The following is an 8,867-nucleotide window of genomic DNA, read 5'->3' as shown; positions in this document are numbered from 1 at the left end:
GCAATTTCACATTTGAGTTCTTTCAGAACTCTTGGGTGTATGCCATCTGGTCCCGGTGACTTGTTACTGTTAAGTTTATCAATTAATTCCAAAACCTCCTCTAGTGACATTTCAATCTGTGACAATTCCTCAGATTTGTCACCTACAAAAGCCAGATCAGGTTTGGGAATCTCCCTAACATCCTCAGCTGTGAAAACTGAAGCCAAGAATTCATTTATTTCTCCACAATGACTTTATCGTCTTTAAATGCTCCTTTTGTATGTTGATCATCCAGGGACCCCACTGGTTGTTTAGCGGGTTTTCTGCTTCTGATGTACGTGAAAGGTAATAACAAAATGTTTTTTGAGTTTTTAGCTAGCTGTTCTTCAAAATCCTTTTTGGCATTTCTTATTACATTTTTATACTTAATTTGGCAGTGTTTATGCTCCTTTCTATTTTCCTCACTAGGATTTGACCTCCACTTTTTAAAAGATGCCTTTTTATCTCTCATTGCTTCTTTTACATGGTTGTTAAGCCATGGTGGCTCTTTTTTAGTTCTTTTACTGTGTTTTTTTTAATTTGGGGTCTACATTTAAGTTGGGCCTCTATTATGGTGTCTTTAAAAAGTGTCCATGCAGCTTGCAGGGATTTCACTCTAGTCACTGTACCTTTTAATTTCTGTTTAACTAACCTCCTCATTTTTGCATAGTTCCCCTTTCTGAAATTAAATGCCACAGTGTTGGGCTATTGAGGTGTTCTTCACACCACAGGAATGTTAAATGTCATTATATTATGGTCACTATTTCCAAGTGGTCCTGTTATAGTTACCTCTTAGACCAGATCCTGTGCTCCACTCAGGACTAAATCGAGAATTGCCTCTCCCCTTGTGAGTTCCTGTACCAGCTGCTCCAAGAAACAGTCATTTAAAGTATTGAGAAATTTTGTCTCTGCATTTCATCCTGGCGTGACATGTACCCAGTCAATATGGGGATAATTGAAATCCCCCACTATTATTGAGTTCTTTATTTTGATAGCCTCTCTGATCTCCCTGCTGAGTCACAGACTTCCCTAATCCTGTTTCCCAGAAAGAGAGGCCTCACCTTTGTTCAATTACTCATGTCAAGCCAGGCCTACATCCCACTGCTTTTGTTTGCAACACAAGCATCACATTTTATGCATCATTTCTATGCCCTCTCTGCATTTGACCCAAGAGAAAAATTTTGCAACCCCCAAATGTCCAGCAGTTTTAAGATCATGACAACCTCGGAGCCTCTTTTTTTCAATATATCTGGTACAACCATTTGATGCCTGTATCTATCACACGCTGATTTCTCCCATCCCCTACACAATAGTTCATCTTTAAAGGCCAAGTCTTCCAGCTGTGACCAGAAAGCTTTTACTGTGGTGTTGTGAGGGGACATCATTCTAGGGTGGCTGCAATTGCCAGTTGATTTTTCGATCACACACTATCCTGATGTCAGGATCCTCTTGCTGGGAAGTTTTTAGTTGCTCTGGGTCCATTCCTGCATTCCAGTTGTTCCAGTGGATCAACCAAGAACATGGACACTTCTGCGAATCAGAGGAAGAGAGGAACACCCATCCCCTGATAAATTAAGTCATTATTCTCCTGCTTGGGGCAGTGTTTGCAATTAGCCTCCCAACAAGGCATCAGCATTACTATGCTTGTGGTCAGGCCTGTGTGTGATTGCAAAATCATAGTACTGCAGCTTTTTCCAACCACCTGGCAGGCTGTCCCTCAGGATTCCTGAGTCTAAAGAACTATTGCAGGGAAGCATGGTCTGTCCTGACCACAAACTTCCTCACATGCAGATAGCGATGAACATGTTCTATGGACTTAACCACGGCTAGGAGTTCCTTTTGGGAGGTGCAATAATTTCTCTCAGGAGAACTTAAACTATAATAGGATACCATCCTTTCAAGCCCTTTGTTTTGTTATTTGAATACTGCCCCCAAACTGTAAGCACTAGCAGCTGTGTCCAATACAAAAGGGACACAGGAATTGCACAAAGGGAAGTGTGGTTGCTAAATGTGAACTGGTCAATCTGATAAATACTGGTATGGAGGGAAACTACAAGGGAAGGGGATGAAGGTGAGCTCCCGGAGTTCGTACTGGACTTGTTCCAGCACTTAAATGGGAAACAGAAGAACAGCTGACATCTATAAACTGGCTCATCACCAGTTCACCCTGTCACTGGTATCTGGGTATGCCCAGAACACAGGCCTGCGTAGGACCTCTGCCAGTTCAGGTGAGGTTTCTTCTTTCCTCTCCTGCTTGCTCTTAGCTGTGTCCTGGCCAGCTCAGATTGATGGCTTGTCAAGGGCTTGTACCAGGTCTGGGTAACTCAGTGTTCTCTGGGAGTACGTTCTGCAGCACTGTCAGTGTTGGGCCGCAGATAAACCTCCTTCCTGTCCCTTCTCCCACCCATTCATTTGGCCTATCATGTTGAGTTCATCCAAATAAGCTTCCCAGGGAGTTTTTCCCTCAAATAAAATGATGCTTTTGCATCATTTGAGCTGGGACAGGCCAGCCTCTCCTCTCTGGGCCTGTGTAGTTTACAAGAGGGATAGCAAACAGTTTTAAATGTCTATTCTTACCCAAGTCCTCTGTCTGGATCAATTACTCATCCAGGCATCTTCATTCCACTGTGGCCAGTGACCCTTTGATTTCCTTCTGGAGCTGAATTTTCAGTGCCTTTAGTCCTCGCTGCAACAATCTCCACTATTTTAGGGCAGAACTTCTGTTCTATGGCAGTCAGATGGGAAGCCCCACTGCAACACACTCCAGCTGGGATGGTAAAACTGATTGATTGAGGTGCCCGCCGATCTGTCTTCTCGCTCTGTAGTCACTGCTCTAACAGGGATCTCACCTCAGCCTACAAGTCCCTCTGAGTCCTTTCTGGGAAACCTCCAGCTCTTGTTTCAGGTCTTGTCTTTATTCCTGCCAGCTCGTTTCTGATTTCTACAAATACCTCCGTTGTTTGTTCTGTCTTGGTTCAACAGGAATACCAGCTCAGTTACTCTCCTTGGAAACTGGATCCTGCTGCTAACACCAGTGTCGCCCCTATTTGAACCGAGCAGCTAGTCAAAAAGATTTGTTCCGCTCTGTTGCAAATTTAGATGTTGCCCTGCTGTTGGGTAAAGGAAGGGGACACTAAAAGGAAGATTCTATCCTAAAAGATGCATCTTAAAGAAAAATCAATGTTTGTTGGGTAACAGGAAAGCTGGAAATTTTATTTGTGTATTCACAAGAGAGGGTGATTGGAACAAAAGTCAATGTGTATTTTTCACCTCTCTTGTAAGTGTGTCACCTTTCAAAATCAAAGCATCAGTGCACTAGAGCTGAGGAACTTGGGGCAGGACAAATTCTACCAAGGGAAATGTGGTGCCTCAGGTGGATTGGCTGAGACATGCAAGCCAGGGAGTGATGTTACAAGCACAGGCCTCAGCAGACTTGTTTCCTCCCATCTGCAGATTTACTTCCTCATCTCAGCCCCAGACCCCCAGTTGGCCTCCTCCCTGGTTCTAATCTCCCATCAGACTCTTTATATACCTGTGAAATCAACTGTATCTGCCTGACTGGAAACAATTTAAAAACTGTCCAACCAGACAAAAATATAGACCATGTACAAGACGGCTTGGGGTTCTTTCATCATCTGGGCTCCCTGGGCTAGAACATACCTGGTTATGTCCAACGCTTAGACAGCCTTGCAGGAGAGAGTCAGACAGGAACTACTGACCAAGCCATAATGGAACTATTAAATAACTTTTAATTCATTTGATTTCTTTCCAGAGTAATTTAAATCTAAGGCAGCTTGAGACAACTTTTCTCAGCATCCAGTCTCATCTGTTTAATAATTAACATTTATTGGCTATTCTTCTCTGTGGTCTCTGTAATCTAAAGTGGCTCTTTCATTTGGAGAAATTACTGACTCGTGTTCTTGTAGGAAATAGAAACCTGTTTTCTAGGGAAGTAGGGAAAGGGTCTTTGCTTTGCCATCGGTTGTCTGGCTTGGCTCTTCAAAGGTCATTGATTTCAATGAGCATTAGGTACCTAACTACCTTTGAGGATCTGAGCCTCTGTGTGAGCACACCCAAGTCACTTACTGGCTTCCTCTCCTCTGTAAAACAGGGATATATCTGTCCTTAGCTGGCTTGTCAGCTTGGAAGCTCTTCAGTACAGGGTCTGTCTCTTTCTCTGTGTTTTGCACAATGCCTAGCACAATGGGCGTCTACTGTTACAGCCCCTTGGTGCTACTGTAATATAAATTGATTAATATTAAAGGCATGGAAAATGCTGTGATCTGCTCAGCAGTGTCACAGAAGGTGGGTAGGTACCGGTGTGAGCATAAGGGACGTGGAGCAAAGAAGACAGAAGAGGCTACTGTGATGTAAAATTTCTGTGAGCTAGGCTTTGTCTCCTCCATTTAACCCTCACTAATGTTAGATTCCCAAGCAAATGCCTTCTACTACAGCCTGTGAAAGCAGGACAAAGCGCCTGTTAGAGCCTTGTTGAGACCCAAACACCAGCTGAAATGGCTCTGGCAGGGCCACTGCAGAATTAAATGAACTATTTTTCACTTACTTCTCATCATCTTGATATTCCTAACAGCCTGCTGCATGGGCTGTTCTCATCTCTCTGTGGGATACAATTGACTAACCAGGGTTTGATAGGATGGGGCCTTGGTTGCTAACAGGACCATTTATCGCAGCCATTCTCTCCCCTTGTAGATGTCAGCATCTTCACTATGGATCAGGATTTGTTTCCTTACAGAGCACAGACAGTGCCTGACTGATGGATGCTCAACTAATACCCTAACCAATTAAACAGGCTTAGTTATTCATATGCCTCTGTTTCTGTGTCTGTGACAAGCAGACGTCAATTGATTGGGCAAATCTTGTCTTACCTTGTCCTTCCCTCAGCTTCGTTCTTCCCCTGAGCAGTATCAAATCCCTGCTCTGCCGTACTGGTACAAGCAGAGATGTGAGGTTTCCTCCATGTGCCAAGCTTTCAGTTTCCTATTCATTCTGCCTCCTGCTGCACGACTCCCATCTATAAGACTAATTAAGCTACAGAGCTGGCACTTCATGTTTTTTCCTTTCCCAGAAACGCTGACGAACCAATATTCCTTCCATGCCCGCTAGCGAGACAGCGCTGAGATGCCCCTGATAAAAAGGGGGAAAAGAAGCATATATTTCATTCAGTGACTCTTGCACTGGAAAGTTCCCCAAAGTCTGCTATGCAGAATATTGGTTATGCTGCAGCCCCTCGGTCCCCCCAGCAACAATGCTAGTAAACAAGAACTTGAGGTCCTAAAAAACAAGCTGCTACACTTAAGGCTTGTCAACAGGGTGGGCTAATGTGCTCTAGGGGGTTATGATTTCTAAAGCAGGCGAATGTGTTGCATGTTAATTGGTCTGTGTTGACCCCGGCTGAGCCCAGGGAAATGCAGAAAGAAAACAAACTGCACCCACTGGGGAAAGCTAGATTAGTTTGGGATGCAGTTTGATACAGCATCTAGGGGCTTGAACTGGGAATTACAAGACCTGTGTGTCCTGTTCTTGCCTCTGCCACTGACCTACTGTGTGACCTTGGGCAAGTCACTTCAATTCCATGTGCTTCCATGTTCAAGCCCATCTTTTCTCTGTCATTGTTATTTAAATTGCTAGCTCGTCGGGTCAGGGACTCTCTCTTACAATGGTCAGGATCCTGCTAAGACTTACACATGTGCTTACCTTTACACACTGCGAGTAGTCCCATGGAAGTCAATGGCACTGCTACCTGTGTGTGCAGTACAGCTGGCCAGGACTCTTCCAACAGAATAACTTTCCAAAGGAAAATGCCCTTTTTTGCAAAATTAGAAATGTTCACAGGAAAATTTCATTTTTGCAGAAGAATTGCAGTTGTCCATTGGGACTGTGCCATGGCTACCCACCCGAACGCTCCTATCAATTCCATTTGCTGCTGCCGGGAGGAAGCAATTCTGACATCAGCTTTCCAGGCAGGCAGTGGGAGAGCCACAGTGGGCCCTGGCTCACCACTTGGCTACAGCCTAGTTGTCTGTCCAGAGGGGGTGGGGGGAAAGACTGGAGGTGGAAAGCCTGGGTGCTCTGACTGACAGTCCACCAGGGAGGCCTGTGAGCAGGCAGAAAGCAGCACTGACAAGAGCCTTTCAGGAGGGGAGGCGCAGAGCTGGCCTTTTGATTTCCCCAATCTGAAGGCACATTACAAAGGTGGGTAACTATTATTAACCTAATCTTCCAGATGGAGAATCTGAGCCCAAGACATATTAAATGATTTCCCCACATGGACACAGCAGGAGTTTGGCAGAATTGAGCCCTGATCCAGAAAATACTTATGTATGAGCTGAATGGGACTACTCATGCAGTTAAAGTTGAGTGGGATACACACATAACGTGAGGTTTGTGTGTAAGTGTCTGTAGGCTTGGGGGCTCAGTCTGCCATTTCCCAGTCCTCTCCTCTATCAGCTAGTGAAAGCTACTTATGCTACCTTGTTAATTAAGTGCTCTGAACTCTGACTGAATAAAATATTCAGCCTTCATTGTGTGCATGGATTGGAGGGTGGCATGAGAGGCAGGCCTGTAGGAATATGTTACTCATTTGAGAAGGCACCACAGAATCTGGTAACATTTCAGAGATCCAATCATAGTGGAAATAGCTTGTTAAAATCTTGCATGAGTACAAGGCATAACTTCTGGATGCCCTTGGCTCCCAGACCTTTCATCAAGTACCACGGTTGTGCTACATTTCTCTCCAATTCTAGACGAGTTTGCATATTTCTCAGTCCAGCTGTTAGTGTGTCCATATCACAGAAATCACCACCATCGCTGGCAATATTAGATGTCTGGTTGGCAAGATCAGCAGGAAGTCCAAAGGCTGAATGGCCCTTGGAGACCAAACTCCATTCATATTCCTGCTGGTAGTTCCCCCAAGTCAGTACTGACACACAGGAGGGACAGCATGGGGGAAGCTTGTATCATCTCACTGACCGGCTACCTGCTTTGTGGATTGCAAAAATGATTAGCACCCATTGTTGTGATGTCATTTTGCTCTAGATACCTCCCTGCCAGGGCTCTGTCTGCTAAACAACCATTTCACAGGAGCACCCAAACAGCAACAGGATGGGAATTAGGAGCAAGCCTTTCCTGACCAGGGTCGAATCTGAACTGATAACATAGTAACGAAGGGCCCTGCATCCATTAATAATTCTCTGAATTAGCCAATCCCCAAATGATCTATTCTATTTCCAAGGGAGATGTCGCCCATTCACCCTTGCCTCTCTGTGGCTTTGGCCATGCTGCACCAGATGTGCTTAGTCAAGAAATGATAGCGAGCAAGATAAAAATGTATTCTCTTGTCAAGAAACAAATCCTGTATAATAACCTTTTGGAAACTTCCCCTGGGGCCATTTTTTGTGGTCACACTTCTTGTCTCTCTCATTATGTCTCTGTGACTCATATTTATAAAGACAGGTAAGCCAGGTTAAAGAGCTATAAGCCATTCAGTGTTTGTGTGATTTAAGAGACAGGTTCTGGGGCTGCTCCTTTTTTCGTCTAATGACTCACACTTCTCTTTTCAATGCCAATTTGCCAAAGTTCAGGGAAGACAATTTAATTTCCCGCCATGGCCACTCTATTATTTGTTATAATGTATTTTGGTGGGTACTTTTCCTTCCACCAACCCCCTTTTCTTCTGCCAGCTTTTGAGCCTGATCCCTCCCTGCGGTGCACCTGGTGTCCTCATTTATACCTGTGTACAGTGAGCACAAAGCGGATGGGAAGTGTTACCAAACCAGAACTCCACTCATACTGGTGGGAACATTTTACACCCACTTTGCACAGGTGCAAATGACACCACCAGGTACAAGGCAATGGAGAATAAGGTCCTTAGAACCTGAATATCTTGTTGGCTTCACTAAGTGAGCTGTATTCTAGGGTAAGATATATGAAGAGATAGCTAGTTAAATCTCATACCATCCCTCTGGTGAGCAAAACTATTACACTACAGAGGCTCCTTTAATCACTTAAGTTCTAATTTTCTCTCTTTAGGCCTGGGGTGTCTTTGAAGGGGAGATCTTCATAGAAAAGCCAGTGTGCTCTAAGAAGTTTTGTAAAACTCACTCGTTGTGTTTTTCTTTTGGGGTTGGGGCTCAATTAGGGTGACCAGATGTCCCGATTTTATAGGGACAGTCCCGATATTTGGGGCTTTTTCTTACATAGGCTTCTATTACCCCCCACCCCTTGTCCCGATTTTTCATACTTGCTATCTGGTCACACTAGGCTCAACTGCTGCTGTTGGAGGTGTTGATTTTGGATGAGACATGAGAATGAGGTGATCTAGTTAATCAAAGATTCATCCCTCCTGCAGGCCATAGAATCTCATCCGCTAACTCTTGCATTAAGCTCATAAATTACGGTTAAATGAGAGCATGTCTGTTAGAAGGACATCCAGTATTATTTAAAGGCTCTACAAGTGATAGAAAAAACAACCACATCCCTAGGTAAGCTGTTCCAGTGGTTAATTACTCTCGCTACTAAACATTTGTGCCTTACTTCCCATATGAATTATTTTAGCTTCAACTGCCAGCTGTTGGATCTTGTTATGCCTGTGTTGCTAGCATCATGATCCCTGAAGTATCAAATGTCCTCTGCCTATGTAGGTACTTTTAGAGCCAGGGCTCTGGTGTCCTAGCCAAATTCCATTTTGGCTGCATAAAATATGTCCTGTAGTTTGATTTGGATATAGCGTTCTTCATCTCGTAACCTAAATAGCTGTGTAGTGTTGCTGTGGGTAGACAGACATCTGCTGTGTTCCACCCCAGTGATTACTGCGTTTTCGTGGTGGGTGA

The sequence above is a fragment of the Chelonoidis abingdonii genome, chromosome 4, assembly GCF_003597395.2.
Source record: "Chelonoidis abingdonii isolate Lonesome George chromosome 4, CheloAbing_2.0, whole genome shotgun sequence".
Lineage (NCBI taxonomy): Eukaryota > Metazoa > Chordata > Testudines > Testudinidae > Chelonoidis > Chelonoidis abingdonii.
The sequence above is the reverse complement of the archived record's forward strand: the minus strand, read 5'-3'. Positions refer to the sequence as shown.